General features: G+C 42.9%; 1 long non-coding RNA gene across 3 annotated transcripts in view; it reads left to right on the top strand.

Moving 5' to 3' along the window:
• LOC106506054 overlaps positions 1–16,632 on the top strand; it is a 262,494-nt gene that overhangs the window by 157,656 nt on the left and 88,206 nt on the right. For all 3 annotated transcript variants that reach the window (XR_002338702.1, XR_001301036.2, XR_002338701.1), the window contains 2 exons: positions 1,834–1,955; positions 2,964–3,108. This is a non-coding gene — a long non-coding RNA (uncharacterized LOC106506054). The remainder of the gene's footprint in view (positions 1–1,833; positions 1,956–2,963; positions 3,109–16,632) is intronic.

Below are 16,632 nucleotides of genomic sequence, written 5' to 3'. Positions count from 1 at the left end.
CTCTGTACTGAACAAACAGTCCTGTTAGGGGCAGCCCAGGCTGGGTTAATGGCTGAAGGGAATGCCAGGACTGAGGTTTGGGGATCGCAGTGTCCTTGGGAGCTATGAAATCTTGGCTGAGTCTGCCTGAAAAGATGACAACCCGGTTACACTCCTGCCATCTCTCCGGTCTGGGCAAATAAGGTTGGGATTGTTAGTATTTTAATTTATTTATTTATTAATTTTTAAAGAGACATTTCCCCTTTCTTTTCTCGGGTCTGGAGTCATTAAACAGGGATTAGCTGGATAAATAGAGGAAGTGATTTTTAAACTGTTTGCAAACTTAATGTGAAGAGCCCAGCCTTGCAAATTATCACGTCTAATCAGAGGCCCTCGCTTCACTGCTCCAGTAATTGTACTGGTATTAGTCAAATTCTTGTTGTCTCCTCATTAGCCGTGAAAAGGAGACTCAAGATGTACTTCATTAGAGTGTCCTGGAAATATATTGCTAATGTGGAGATGGAGGCGGAGGGAGGGAGGGAGGAGGGGGCGGGGGCGGGGAGGGGGCAGAGCCTGCAGGCCCACACCTGACATGGGGACTCCTGACCTCTCTCATCTCCATCTCTCCTGGGCTCTGGGTTCGGTTCCTCTCTGTGCAGCAAGGAGGGTGGGCCAGCTGAGATCGGGGCCCCCTTCTGTCTGACACTCTTGAGTCTTCGGGTCTACGTTTTGAGGCTTTAGCGGGCCATCAGAACTTGAGGTTCTTTCCGACCCCTGAACTTATGCTCTTCCAAGAGCTGTGCTTACCCAGGGTGAAGAAAGCTTTGAGCTCGGCTGGCCTGTGTTTCTCAGTCACTCCAAGGCAAAGCGGCAAAGTGCTCAAATGGCAACTAGACACCAATGCAGCTTTGCTTGATAATGTCTGATAGGAGTCACAATCCGCATTTTCTCTTCCCCTTCTTCCTCCCTCCCTTCCTCCCTTTCTTCCTCCCATTCTTCCTCCTCCCTCCTTCCCTTCCTTCCCTCCTTCCTGCCTGCCCTCCCTTTTCTTGTTCTGAATGCATTTTTTTTATTCATCCTCATTGTCTTCTTCTCTTTTTTTCTCCTCCTTTTTCTCTTGCTTATCCCCCCTCTTTTCTACCCAGCATATACGTATGGAGTGTCTATTCCTGGAGATATTTAAATTTACATTAGTTGAAATAAAGTAAAATGAAAAAGTCAGCTCCTTGTTTGTACTAGCTACATTCCAAATGCCCACCAGTCTCACATGGCTCGTGGCTGTCACATGGGATGGTGCAGAAAGTTCTCCTGGGCAGCTGTGGTCTAGTTTTTGTTACATCCTGTGCTCATCAGCCCGGGGATGAGGAGGATGCCGGGCGGAGGAAGAGAGAATCCTCCTGCCTCCCCCATGATGCTCACAGGTAGGTGGGAGGGTCATTCACACCCTGTTATATTTGGTTGAAGAGGGGCCCAATGACTAGACTGCAAGGATGTACCTGGAGCTCCCTGGACTGTGGTAGTCAGCCTGGTGAGCTAGAGAGTCAGCGAGCCTTCCCAGAGAGCCGGGAATTTTCAGCTAGAGGTCTGTCTGTATTTGTGCTGTTTTGAGGATGAGACTGGCCCATCAGTGCCCCTGAGCTTAGGGTAACCTGTGGGTTAGCAGTGAGCACTAACAGACATGCAGCATGTCTGTCCTCCACCCCTAGCAGCCACAGAGGCCGGTGTGCTGTTGTTTATGTTCTTCTGCAGGGACCATGTGCTCCTGGGCTCAAGGCCTGATGAGCCTTAGTGGGTATGTGGGAGTCCCTATCCAGGGCCGCTCACCAGAGACCCCTCTCTTACCTCTCTTTATAGGGCCTTCTTGGCAGCCAACCTCGAAGCACCACATCGGGCTTTGAAATGTGCGGGGCCTTTGAGATTCAGCGCATCTGAATCTGAATTTATGCCGTCTCACTTGCTGGAATCTACTGATCTGTGTAAGTCACTCCACAGTCTGTGCCTCAGTGATGACATCTGTAAAATGGGGGTAATAATATCTACCTTGAAAGCTTGCTGTTGTTGGAATTGATGACATGGGCTGCACAGTGCCTGCCATGCTGCTGTGGGCAAAAAATCAATTTTTCCTCCTCTCTGTTCCCTTCCCACCTTTCTCCCTCTGTCCCTCCCTCCTTCTCCTCTGTCCCACATTTGCTCTAGTGGGGAACTTGGGGCCAATGTCCTCTTTGGCAGAAGCCCTTTGTTTCTACAGCCTTCTGGATGCCGACTTGCCATCCTCTGTGGCTTGGAATCCAATTTCTCTACCTCTGAGAGGATAAAGGCTGAGTCAGCTCTCCAGAGATTCACTCTCGAGGTTCCAGGGAGTCTAGGGGCCTTAGTGCCAGCACTTGGGCTGCTAATGGACTCAGAATGGATTCAGGACTGATGACACAGCTCTGAAATGTGGAGTGCACTGAAGGAGCCATGGTGGCTTTTTTTTTTTTTTTTTAAATAATTTCCACACAATAGGTTTCCTTTTAATCAGGAACTGGTTGTCTGCATTTCTGGCTTCTGGTAACTTCCTCCCTGGCCCTACAAAGGCCACAGGAGGATCAATTAGATGCCCCTGGGGCTGAGGGATGGAAAGAGGCCAAAGTAGCAGCCCTGGCCTTCCTCTCCGCTGTCCTGGGTGCTGTGGAAGGCATGAAGCCTTGAGGAAAGCTCACTTCACCTGGTTCTCAGACACTCCCGGAGCTGTGGACGCAGTCCAGCAGGTGCATGGAAGTCGGAGGTGAGAAGAGGGTGAGAGTTTTGGGCAAGATGACCTGGGAGGCCCAGAGAGGTTAATTGGCTTGCCAAGGGTCACAGAGCTGGTCAGGTGACCTGGGCTAGACTTTTCTTCCCAGGGTCCTTCCCACACTTGACTCTTAATTAATCTACCCTTATTGCTCCCCGCCCCCCTTAGGAGATACTGTGGGGCTCATGGAGTGTGTATTTCACTGTTGCAGCCACTGTTCCTGGAAGAAATACTTTGTTTTCATGTGCCAGTTGCCTTTCCAGCCTGACTGTCAGCCCAAGGTCGCAGAGAAGATCTGATTGCATGTCCTTGATTTTGCTGCTCCCATTCCGAGAACCAGCTTCCTCCTCTGGAAGGTAAGGTTATGGTAATGGCATCATCTTTGGATCCTTGCAGAAAGGAAGTGCCATGTCAGTGTTCTCCAAACTCCTGACTCAAAATAATCCTCTTTTAAGGAACAAGTTCCTAATTACAGGAAATTCTATAGGACTGATGGACTGATGGCACCTAAGTTTTTCGAAATATGGTCCCTGCACCAGCAGCAACGGCATCATCTGGGAATTTGATAAAATGCACATTCTCAAGTTCCCATCAGAAACTCTGAGAGTGGGGCCCAACAATCTGTACTTTAACAATCCCTGGAGGGAGTTCCCATCGTGGCTCAGTGGAAACGAGTCTGACTAGCGTCCATGAGGATTCAGGTTTGATCCCTGCCCTTCTCAGTGGGTTAAGAATTTGGCATTGCCATGAGCTGTGGTGTAGGTCGCAGACATGGTGTGGATCCTCCATTGTGGCTGTGGTGTAGGCGGGCAGCTACAGCTCCGATTGGACCCCTAGCCTGGGAATCTCCACACTCCGCAGGTGCAGCCCTAAAAAGACAAATAAAACAAAACAAAACAACAACTCCCCCCCAAAAAAATAAGCTCTCTAGGCAATTCGCATGCCCCCTAAGTTTGAGACTCTCTGAGCTAGGCTTTTCCTTTCCCTGGGCTGAGATGTGGGGATGATCATCATGAATGAGGATGTGTGCTCAAGGACCACCTCCAGGGAAGGCATTAGAAATGGACGTTGGAGGGCAACTAGCTGCTGGGTATTGGGGGAGGGGGGGAGGCATTCAGATGCCAGGACAGTGCTCAAGAGTAGGGATGCTGAAGGCAGATCTGCCAAAGTCTGACCTGTTCCCAGCAGGGCCACAGACTGGAAGAGTGACCCCTGAGAGCACAGTCTAGATTCAGATTTGACCTTGACTGAAGTATCACAAATGTTATATCTGTGTTGGGTAAGAGAAATCAGGATGCCCATCCATTCATTTATCCATCCATCCATCCATCCACACCCATCCATCCATCATCCACCCTTTCTTTCAACTAAAATGTATTTGAATTAAAGTCAAATTATTTGAACTTTATTCTGTGCCAAGCATTCGTCTATGCCCTTGGCTCACAGGAATGAGGCAACCAGAGATACCAACTTGTATTCTTTGATTAATTAAAAAAGTTAAGAGGTTGAAAATATACTTTAATGAAAACACAGTCCCTCTGAGTGTCACTATCTGAAATACTGAATTAAATATTTCTGTGTGGCATAGCACAGGAGCAATATTTACTCTTAAGGTCTATTCCCATCTTTGAGGCGCTCAGAACACTGGGTGTAGGAATTAGACATGTGGTGGGTAGAAGGTCATCCAGGGAAAGTCACCAATAACCTCACTAAATTGTTTAACTCTCAGAGTTTCCCACCTCTCCTTATTCATTTTCTGATTTAATCCTGAAAACAATACTGTGAAGTCTGAGGAAATTCAGACTCAGAATTTAAATGACTTGCCCCAAGTTACAAAGGAAATGAGCCACAGAACCATGACGAAATTGGAATCTTCAGATTCTACCAAACCCTGAGCCCACCACGCTGACTGCTATTCAGAACAGTGGACAGTCAGGTGCTGGGTAACCCAGGTCCTGCTTTGGGCAAGGGGAGATCTTTTTAGGATATCTAGGCTGCCCACCCCACCCGAGTGTAGGGGCAAGCGTGGAGCCATGTCTACCACCTAACCCAGAAAGCTGCTTAGGAAACCCACGATCCACTTCCAAAGACCATCCATTTTCAAACACGTGCCACTCCTCAGAAACACTGGTGTCACCACCAGGCATGGCTACTCTCAGATCAGAATAAGAAACCCTCAGCCTCCTAACACTGGTGATTCCCAAGAATTTAACACCTCACCGGTGCTGACAGGTTATTGAGAAAAAAACAAACAAACAAAAAAACCAACAAAAAACCCCCCAAAAAAACCAACCAAACAAAAAAACACACCAAAACACACAGTGGTAGTAAAATTGTGGCTCTTTGAACAATATTAAAACACTTCCGCTACCTTTCATATAGAATTAATTAACATAAAACCCAGCATCCTCATTGCTGCAGAGCCCTAAAGTGGTTGCCAGAATTTAATTAGACTTAACCTTTTTTCCTACCCCAGTACCACTTTATAATAACTGCAAATCATTATTAATTCCTTTGGTGTTCACTGTAATAACATTAATCATGATGAACTTCTTTCTGTAGTAATGTGTATGTAATATGTAATTCCATAGCAATTTAGTATTAGTTAAGGCTAAATTGAAATTAATTTCACCAAAAGATACTATTTGTTATTGGATACTGTATATTCATAAAATAATATTTTAAAGCAATTTATATGGAGGTAGCCAGATGAAGAGGCATTTGGCAAACCTGCTGAAAGTTCAGAGACAGAACTATTTGCTGCTGATTACTGGAGCATGCCTGATGGCTGGCGTCACATATCCCAAGGTACTTGAAATAGCAAATCAGAAAATGGGTAAGCTATGATGGGATGGTCCTTTGAGATACAGTACCTTATCAATCTGAAGGCATAGCATTGGACAAGAATACATTTTGGAGTCATTTCCAGAACCATGCCTATGATTTATTTTCCCAGATCTCAAGATTCAAGTCATGTTTTTAGCCTCTCCCAGGGTCAGTGTTGTCTTCTGTAAAACGGTTACATTATCCCCTCGTGGTGGTTGCTCTTCCGGGCTTCCCAGGATATGATCAATTTGAGTGATTTGGAAAATCACAGTAACTGAGAATGTATGCAATGTTAGAAAGAGAAGCAATGGTCTATGTGTGTTTTATCTTGTTTAATTTCGTTAGTCTTTGTGGCGGGATGTTTGAAAGTGGAGATGCTGAGAAGTTTCGGAAAGGAAGGCCTTTTTTAGATAACAGCTGTCCTCATCACTAATTTCTAGGCGTCCCCTTGTCTCAACCTTTGCCCTCTGCTGGCCTCTCTAGATACTCTTATGTTGACAGACCTCTGGGGACTTTCCTCGGTTCGTTTGTCCATTCATCTCACCAGACACAAAAGTGAATAAGACTTAACTCTGCCTTTGGGAAGCTGGTGGTCTTGGGGCTGTGACCATAAAAGGATATTTAAAGTAAATTCTGATAAGGGCAGTAGACATATGCTGAGGTCAGTGGTGATATTAAAAATAAGTAATAGCGCATAAGCACAGACGGCCTAAGCTCTGACCAATCAGCATGGTGGCTGGCAGGTGGATGGACACTGGCTGGGCTCAGGGCATGATGGGACCCCACAAGAGAGTTCTCTAGGTTGATGGGCTGGAAGGTGGGAATCAGGGAAACCTCCCTAGAAAAAGAAAGAGTCGTGGATGAAACTGGGCTTTGGCCAAGAACAGGGAACAGCAGAGGAGCAGCTCAGAGACAGGAGGCCCCTTGCTGTGTATGAGACAGCAACTAGGAGCAATTTGTGCTTATGGGGGTCACAGTCTCCTGAGAAGGAGGGTACGGCCCCGCTGGACCAGTGCACGGGACTCTCACAGAGGGCTTTGTAAGATGTCCTGGGGGAGCTTGGCTTTCAACGGCTGAGGGCAGGGGTTGGAGGTGATGCAATGGGCAGAAGCCTTGCTTCTGCATTTATTTTGAGCACTAAAAAAAAAAAAAAAAAAAAAAAAAATTATCACCTCACTGTTATGGCAAAGGTGATCTATGCCACATAAAAATTGAGCATATATGTCTGGAAATAGATCCCATAAACAAAATCAAAAGATATATGATACACGTTGGAAGAAAAAATTTATAGGATGAATTAAGAAAAATTGATAGCCTTTATCTAAAAGGAGCTTTTTACAAGTGGATAAGAAAAAGACAAATAACCTGATAAATGAACAGGAAAAAGCCACAAGTAACCAATAACAGAAAAAAAAAGGCTTACCCTAACAAAGAATCAAGGAAATGAAAATTAAAACAGCAATGAAAGACTAGAGGTTTTTTAAAAGTATTTTTTAATGATTTTTATTTTTTTTCCATTATAGCTGGTTTACAGTGTTCCATCAATTTTCTTCTGTACAGCAAGGTGACCCAGTCACACACACACATATACATTCTTTTTCTCACCTTATCATGCTCCATCATAAGTGACTAGACATAGTTCCCAGTGCTCTACAGTAGGATCTCATTGGAAAGACTAGTTTTTAAACCAAATTGACACAATTTGAGTGTTGGTAGTATCCACTGCTGGACAGGGAAAATGGGCACTCTTATAATTGGTGGGAGCGTCATTAGGGCACAATCTCTTTACTATTAAGGTTTAAAATGTGCATATTATTATGATCAGAGCCCCCAGTTTTGGAAAGTGAGGCTGCAGAAAAATTATTGTCTAAGAAGGTGAAGTGAGATGTGTAAAAAATCCCGAATGTTTGTCTATAAAGAAATGTTTGTATAAATTAATATACCTCCTGCTATAGACTATTAATTGGTGACTTGGAGGGATACCCTTGGTAATTATTAGGTGAATACAGCAGAAAGTACACTATCAATTCATTGATGTTTAAAAAATGTAATACATGCTCATTATAAAGAATTCAAGAAATTAAGAAAACAACTGAGGAAAAGATAAATAATTGCCCAAAATATACCCCCAAGAAATCAATAGATACCTTGATAAAAGCCTACACAGACAGGAATATAAAGGTAGGATCACACTGCACAAGCTACTTTTTAATAAAAAGAAGTATTAAATTTAATTTTATTTTAGTTTAAAAGAAGAAAAAGAATCTAAAGTGAAATGGAAGGAATTGCTCCATTTAGACAAATATTTCTTCAACACAAGCGATATTATTTTCTAACAGATTCCCTCTAAGGGATTATAGAAAGCATTAGGAGGTGGGAGTCGTTTTAAAACGACATCTTTTAAATTTACACAGTATTGATTGACTTCCTGCTGAGAGAGATGAGGGGATGAGCTCTCTTACCCTTCCCCTACCTCCCTCCTCTCACTGCCTGATATTGTTAGTTCTATTACTTTTTAAAAAAAATATTTTAAACTTTACAACATTTCTGTTCCATTCTATAGGCATAATTACATCAGTTTTTAAGTCCTTAGAAAAGAATTGAATTAGCTCTGTGTATAAAAGCATAGCTTCTCCATACCCAAGTTCTTTACATAGATATATCTATTAGTTGACTGGTATATATGAGTCACGATTTGGTTCCACTGCATGTAACAACAACAAAACGACAAATAATGGTGGTTTAAGCAAAATGGGTTTACTTCTTTTTCATATAATTAAACCTGAAGCAGCAGTCCAAAGAAGGTTTGGCAGATTCACAAATTTATTAGGAAGTCAAGCTCCTTCTGACTGATTTCTCTATCATCATTAGGTTTACCTTTGTCCTCATGGTTTAAAATGGCTGCCAGGACTCCACCCATCACCCCTACCTTTAGGCAGCAGGGTGGATGAAGGCTGATGATGGATGTCCTCCTTCCCTTTAATTACACTTCCTGAAATTTTCATTCACTGCCTCTGATAATACACCATTGGCTAAAACTTCATGACAACCATAACTAGCTACAAAAGCGACTAGGTAGTGTCATCTTATAGGTGGATGACAATGTCCCCAGGAAAATATCAGGATTCTTATGACCAAAGAAGGAGGAAAACTGGGAGGTAATAATAAGTCTCCACCACTGGGTTTCTACCACTACTAGCCAAATTTCAGAGTCAAATAGCTTTTTAACAAAGAATTAAAGGTGCTATAATCCTTTTCTTTCCTAGTTGGAAGTATCTCCCTGTGGCCTTTATTCTTGAATAACATCTTGGCTGGATATAATAATCTTAGTTTACATTTTCTTTCCGTCAGAATTTTGAATATATTCTTCCATTGTCTCCTGAAATTATATATTGTTACCAGAGTATGAGGTCAATCGGTCTCATTACTGCTTATTGATGTCTTATTTTCTACCTAGACTCATGAAGTATTCTTTGTTCTTAGAGGTCAACAAATTGTCAGGTTATATCTGAATGTTGATCTTCAGTATCATCTTCCTACCTCCCACCAAAGACCCTTGGAAACTGTGCTTTTTAATCAGCAAATCCCATTATTTCTCTTTGTAGGGATTTAAAATTTTTTATTTTTACAATTCTATTTCATTTATTATGCTTTCTGTTATGGAAACATCGGTTATTCTAACATAAAGTCAAATTTGTCCTTCTTTTTTTTTTTTTTTTTTTTTTTTTTTTGCCTTTTTGCCTTTTTGTCTTTTTAGGGCTGCACTGGCAGCATAGGGAGGTTCCCAGGCCAGGGGTCCAATCAGAGCTGTAGCTGCCAGTCTATGCCGGAGCCACAGCAATGCGGGATCTGAGCCGCATCTGCCAACTACACCACAGCTCACAGCAACACCAGATCCTTAACCCACTGAGTGAGCCCAGGGATTGAAACTGCATCCTCATGGATGCTAGTTGGGTTCGTTAACCACTGAGGCACAATGGGAACTCCCATCATCCTACTATATCTTTGATTTTGTGTTTTTCCTCTGCATTTGCTGTGATCATCTCAAGCAGAGGGGTGGCATAGGGCTATGGACTTAAGGGCTCCAGGGAGCCCAATTCACATCATAGACTAAGATCTGCAAAATCCCTGGAGTTATATGACTTGAGACCTCATTCACAATTCTTTACTTGATACTAGGGTTTGATTTCTCCTTTGCATTTATTCTAGACTTCATTTTTAAATGATTTATTAGTTCTATAATGGTATTATGATGGTTCTCCTTTTGTTCCATTTGCTCTGCAACTCCCTTTTCATATTGTTCTAGAGCTTTTTAAAATAGCTTCACAGAGATATAATTGACATACAACAAGCTGTATATATTTAAATTGACAGTCTGGTGAGTTTTGACGTATGAATACATCATGAATGCAGTAACACAAATCAGCATAACAGACACATACACCACCCTGACATTTTCTTTCACCCCTTGGTAATCTTTTAATCTCCTCGTTGTCTTATTAACTATACCTCCTTATTTAAGTGTTTTGTTATTTTAGTCTTGCTTTTAGCATATGTGGTATACATCTTCAATTTAACCAGAATGGATCTTTATTTGATATTTTATCACTTCATATATGGATAAGAATCTTACAACCATATACTTCCTTTCTCTTCTCCAGGCCTTCAAGCTATTGTTGTTATACATTTTAATTCTGTATGTGTTATAAGCCCTTTGCTGTATTGTGATTAATCTCGTTTTAAAGGTTCAATCTTTTAAAAAGATTAAATAATAATAAGAAAATACCTTTTATGTTTACTCACACAGTGATCATTTCTAGCACTCTTTATTTCTTTGTGTAGATCTCAATTTCTCTGGTATCCTTTCCTTTCTGCTTGAATGCTTTTCTTTCCCAAATCTTATATGATAAGTTTAGTTATGATGAGTTCTTTCAGCTCTTGCTTGTCTGAAAAAGTCTTCCCCTTGCCTTCCTCTTGGAAGACTAGTTTTGCTGGGTATAGAAATACAGGTTGCTAAGTCTTTTCTTTCAGTATTTTAGAGATGTTGCTTCACATCTTTTGGCTCCCATTGGTTCTGACAACAAATCTGTTGTTATCTTTCTATACATGATGCATCTTTGTTCTACATCTGGCTGCTTTTAGAATTTCTCTTTATCACCAATTTAAAGCAATTCATACTATCGTTGGCTTGGTATACTCTTCATCATGTTTTTTTACTTGGGCTTTCTTGAACTTCTTGGATCTTTGTGTTTACAGCTTTCATCATATTTAAAAAAGTTTCAGACACTATTCTTTCAAATATCCTGCTATTTCATTATGAATCCAATTGCACATCTTTTAGGTTACTTGAGTTTGTCCCACACTTAGGCTTTTTTCATTTATTTAATTTTTTTTCTCATGTTTAATTTTAGATAGTTTCTACTGCTGTACTCAAAGCTTAGAATCTTTTTTTCTGTAATGATTTATTTGCTATTAACCTCATCTACTTTTCTTTTCATCTTAGACATTATAGTTTTCATCTTTAGGATTCTGATTTTTTTTTTTGGTCTTTTTGTCTTTTTAGAGCTTCACCCATGGCATAGGGACGTTCCCATGCTAGGGGTTGAATCACAGCTGCAGCTGCTGGCCTTTACCACAGCCACAGCAATCCTAGATCTGAGGCATATCTTCAACCTACACTGCAGCTTGTGGCAACACTGGATAATTAACCCACCGACTGGGGCCAGGGACTGAACCTGCATTCTCATGGATGCCAGTTGGGTTTGTTACTGCTAAGCCACAATAGGAACATCCTGATTTTGGTCTTTATATCATCAATCTCCATAGCTCTTTCTGTTTGTTTCTTGAACATATGGAATGCAATAATAACCACTGTTTTAATGTCTTTGTGTACTAATTATATTATCTCTGTCATTTCTAGGTCAGTTTTGATTGATCATATTTTCTTATTATTATAAATTATCTTTTCCTGCTGCTCTGATAATTTGTTACTGGGTGTCAGAAATGTTGAATTTTAGAGTTCCCATTGTGGATCAGTGGGTTAAGAACCTGACTAGTATCCATGAGGATGTAAGTTCAATCTCTGGCCTCACTCCATGGATTAAGGATCTGGCATTGCCATGAGCTGTGGTGTAGTTGGCAGATGCAGCTCAGATCCAGCATTGCTGTGGCTGTGGTGCAGGCTGGCAGTTGTAGCTTTGATTTGACTCCTAGCCTGGGAACTTCCATATGCCATGTGTGTGGCCCTAAAAAGCAAAAAAAGGGAAATGAAATGTTGAATTTTGTCTTATTGGGTGCCAGATAGTTTATATTCATATATATCTATATATGTCTGACCAGAGCATAATCTTGGGCCATTTCACTCAACTTCCTGAAGAAAAGCCTGTAAGTAGTCTGTTTAATGCCTGTGGATTCTGCCTGGTGGGGATAGGAACTCTTCCCTCCCTGCATGAGCACGCATGTGTTGATGCCTGGAGGCTCCAGCAATCTGCTGGGACAACTGTAAGGCTCATCTTTTTTTCCCCCATCTTTAAGGGACCATCATTCTTTGTTGCCTCTCCTGTGTTTTGAAAACTGTTGTTTCATGTGTTTTGTCCATTTTCCTGCTTCTTTCAGGTGACAGGTACCTGTCTCTTCATTTTGGCAGCAAGTGAAGGTTATTCTATTTTTTTTTTAATCATCTGTTCTTTACCTTCTTGTGTTGATGCATTTATTTGCTTATTTAAGCTTTATTATAATGGGGAAATGTTCTTCTGTTATTTGGAATTTTTTTCTAGACTGGGTTCTTTATCTGCTTTTTGTTTTTCCTTTTCTTTCTTTCTTTTTTTTTTTCCTGACCAACGTTTGCCTGGTTGCAATGCTAATTATTTTAATCTTGTTTATATATAACATAAAGACTGCTGTTCAGTTCTTGACTATGAAATTGTGAGTGGGCTTGCTTAACAATGTCCCCACTTCAACTGAAACATATTTCTGTTTTCCTCTGAACCACATTTTAAGGCTTCAGTGTTTTTATTATATCACCATTTTGTAGTTGGGACTGCAAGGGAAGAGGACAAACTTAAGGAAGGAAAAAACTTTAAATTTTACCCACCCACAGGTCATCTGATTTGTAGAAAACATTCAGGGAACTAGGTTATAAATGCCATGAAGGCAGGGATTTTTTTCTTTTTTCTTGGCAGGGGGGATCAGTTTTGTTCATCATTGCATTCCTAGCCCCTAAAACAGTGCATGGTAATAGTAGAGTCTCAACAACTAAGATCTGAAGGAGACAGTGATTCCAATTTTTCCCCTTCCTTTTATGGCCACACCTACAGCATATGGAAGTTCCCAGGCGGGGGGTTGCATTGGAACTGCAGCTACCAGCCTATGCCACAGCCACAGCAATGCTAAATCCAAGCCACATCTGTAACCTATGCCGCAGCTTGCAGCAACACCAGATCCTTAACCCCCTGAGTGAGGCCAGGGTTCAAACGCTCATCTTCATGGACAGTATGTCGTGTTCTTAACCTGCTGAGCCACAACAGAAAATCTGATTCCATTTATTAACTCCCTGTTTTATTCCCTCCAGGAGGGTCCAACTCTCTTGGGCAACAAGGTAGGTAGTGTATCTAAGCATCAAACTGATACAAGTGCTCTTCAACCAAGACAACTGACAGTGTCCCTTGGACCAAAGTTCTTTCAGGCAGCAGTGCCCATCAGTGGAATGGATAGTACCATGTGGGCACGTGGTCACATGACATAATTTAGGCTGATTTCACTCTAAGTGGAGAAACCACTGAAGAAACCATGGCCTCTTAAGAGCAAAGATCCCATTTAATCTGATATAACTCTCAAACGCCCACTTTGTCCCTAGCACAGACCTTTCTGAAGCCTGTAAGGCAGAACTAATTGGACCATGTGCTGGTCCATGTCCAAGTTCCAATAACTGCACTTAACTCATTGCTTTTCTCTGTCTGTCACTCTCTTCTAAGACAGGGAGGGGCTCAGGAACAGACCAGCCTGTGTTGGAGTCCCTGCTTCATTGGGTCAAACTCTAGAGGGTTCTCAGTTCACCTCACTCTCGAGATGGCAAGGATGTACACAGTCTGCGGCAACCCCACGCCTTGCTTTGTCTGTACTGCCTCAAAGTCCTAGTGACCTGTATGTTTTCCATTGAGTTCACTGACTTCAGACCGTCTGTGTATATTAACCACTGTGATAAATGACCCCTTCAGTAGAATTCATTGCCTTTTGATCACTATTGCCCACTCATCAATATTTCCGTGCACGCTAAATATCACAGAGCCTCTTGACAGCAGTGCAGTGTTTGTTCCAATGTGTTAGGTCCCCTTCACCTCTTTCTGGGATGAGGGGCTCAGGATGGTCATCGGCATCATTGTCCAGTCTCAGCCATGGTTTCCAGGACTCCTGGAGATGTGATGCCTCATGGGAACGAGGAAGAAGGAAGGACAGGAGTGCTGAGGTCCTGGGAGACTCCCATTTGAACAGTAGAGATTCGACCCTCACTGCATTTTGGGGGATGTCTGCCAAAAGTCATGATGGGGTCCAGATAATTGGTCGGGGAAGCCTCTCAGTGCAAAGGCAGGCGGCTGTCTGCAGATCGCTAACAGACACATCCGGGAAGAGGGCTGTGAGTTCCAGGTTTCCAGAATGACAGGATGTTCACAGAAGCGCAATAAAAATGATGGAGCCTCCGGAAAGTCTGATTTATGGCAAAGGCTCTAGGAGCTGCGTACCTTTCACTGTGGCCCAGCAGAGCAAGTGAGGGAAGGGGATGGTGATGGGATTCTTTGCCAGACCAAGCATGGAAGGTGGTAGGAATGGGACTGGGCATTAAAGGGAGGGAAAGTTACTGAGAAGTGAGGATAAGGAATCTGGAGAAAGGGAGGAAAAAATGCACAGAAGGAAAGGAAGAATTTGGGGGGAAGCTACAAGGACTCCTGTGCAGCTACAAGAGCCCTAGGAATACAGGGGCAGCTGAGTCAGGCCTAGGTTGCTGGGGTCAGTGGCATCATTCAAACACACATTGCATCTCTGTCAAGGTCAGAGCTGGGGCTCTTCCCAAAGCGCCTCCCCAATCCCCTGTCCTGGGATCTCCATGTCTTCCCTTACTGCCTGGAAACACAGAGGGATACACTGCCTCCACCAGACTGTGGGCCTCCTGGGACTCCAGCCTCCAGCCCAGGGCTTGGCATAGAGCTAGGTGTGCTAGGAAGACTGTGAAATCAAATCTCCAACTTTGGGCTAGAAAGGGCTGTTCTGATGCAGGGTAGTTTAGAGACGATTAAATGTGCCTCAGTGCCTCCCTTTATTCCCATCCATGGAGGCCTCTGGCTGCGGAAATCTCTTTATGTTGCATTTAATAGAAGCAATAGGCTGGTGGGAAATGATGCTCTGAGACCCAGGACTGAGACTTAGAGGAGAAGTATGAGGTTGAACTGTTAGAGAGGTGTCTCCTATTCCACTTCCAAAATTACAGTGTAAAGCTCTTCAAAGAAGAGATGAAATAAGGATAATCATAATAGTCATGGTGAGGTCCTACATTTCTGTACCACTTACAGGTCACAGAAAGCTTTCACATCCATTAACCATTTGCCCTCGTAACATCCTCGCCTATCTCAGTGGGTTGTCAGGAAAATCAAAGGTTTCCCCCAGGAACTGAGATTACAGGCATGCCCCACTTTAAGCAAATCCCACTGTGAGCATTTAGGTGAAGAAAGCCTGCTTCGTGGAGGAATTTAACTGCATTATTTTAAATGGGGGGTTCCCCAGCATGTGAAGAAATAAGAGGCAATTTATTAGAATGTGTGATTGATTGACACCTATCTTGTTCCGAATGAGTTGCATGCCTTTAGCATCTAATATGTGCTGAGTGTGACCATTTGTGTTGGGAGGTGTGAGAATGAATCTGATGTGTTCAGTCCCAAGAGAGGAGAAATCTCTACATCTTGGGGTTCGTTTTCCAACTCCTCCTCTGTACACACAGTGATCTAGGACCTGTTTTACCTCCTGGATATGGCCAGGATTCCATTAAAAAGGCATCACCTCCTCAAATGGACCAGAACCCTTCTCAGACACCTTTGGTTTAGATCTGGCAGAGAAAGATAGTTCCTCACAGTGTGGAGAGATGTCAGACGTAGTGCCTGGGAGCTGTTGGTGGCCATGCTTGCTGCCCTGTAAAGAGAGGCAGCAAGACCCAGACACGGGAAAGGATGAACAAGGGAGGTGGAGAGAGACCAGGTGCCAGCTGGTGCTGACTGTCCTGACCCCACTGTTCCTGCAGTTTGGTTCTTCGGTTCTGCCACCCATGGTCCAATCACTTCCACTTTTCGTTTAAGCTGGTTCATGTTAGGTTTCTTTCACTTATAAGCAAAAGAATAACTAGTAGAATCCTTTGCTGAAAGGGACAGGATATACACGCACAGTGCCTTTGGTATTTGCAAAGGCAAAAAAATGTGGTGGTTGAGAGTTGGGGCTCAAACATCTGAAATAGCAAAGATTGAAGATACCCAAATGCCCACCAAAAGGGATCAGTTAAATACATATTCTGATATAGAAAAAGCTCCAAGTTTTCTAAGTTAAAAAAGTAAGATGTACTATGAGGTACCACCACATAACTATTAGGATGGCTAACATTAAAAACACTGACAGGAGTTTCCATCACGGCTCAGCGGAAATGAATCTAATACCCATGAGGACGCAGGTACGATCCTGGCCCTGCTCGGTGGGTTAAGGATCCGCTGTTGCTGTGAGCTGTGGTGTAGGTCACAGACCCGGCTTGGATCTGGCATTGCTGTGGCTGTGGTGTAGGCTGGTGGCAGTAGCTCTGATTCAACCCCTAGGTTGGGAACCTCTGTGTGCTGCAGGTGCGGACCTAAAAGACAAGAAAATTTTAAAAAATGAAAAAATTAAAAATACTGACAATATTAAGTGCTGGTGAGGATGCAGAGCAACTGTCATGGAGGAAGGCAAAATGGAGCAGCCAATCTGGAACAGAGTTTGGCAATTTCTTACAAAGTTAAACATGTACAAACTCTATGACCCAGTCTTTT

Source organism: Sus scrofa, chromosome 14 (genome assembly GCF_000003025.6).
Source record: "Sus scrofa isolate TJ Tabasco breed Duroc chromosome 14, Sscrofa11.1, whole genome shotgun sequence".
Taxonomy (NCBI): domain Eukaryota; kingdom Metazoa; phylum Chordata; class Mammalia; order Artiodactyla; family Suidae; genus Sus; species Sus scrofa.
The sequence above is the reverse complement of the archived record's forward strand: the minus strand, read 5'-3'. Positions and strand labels throughout refer to the sequence as shown.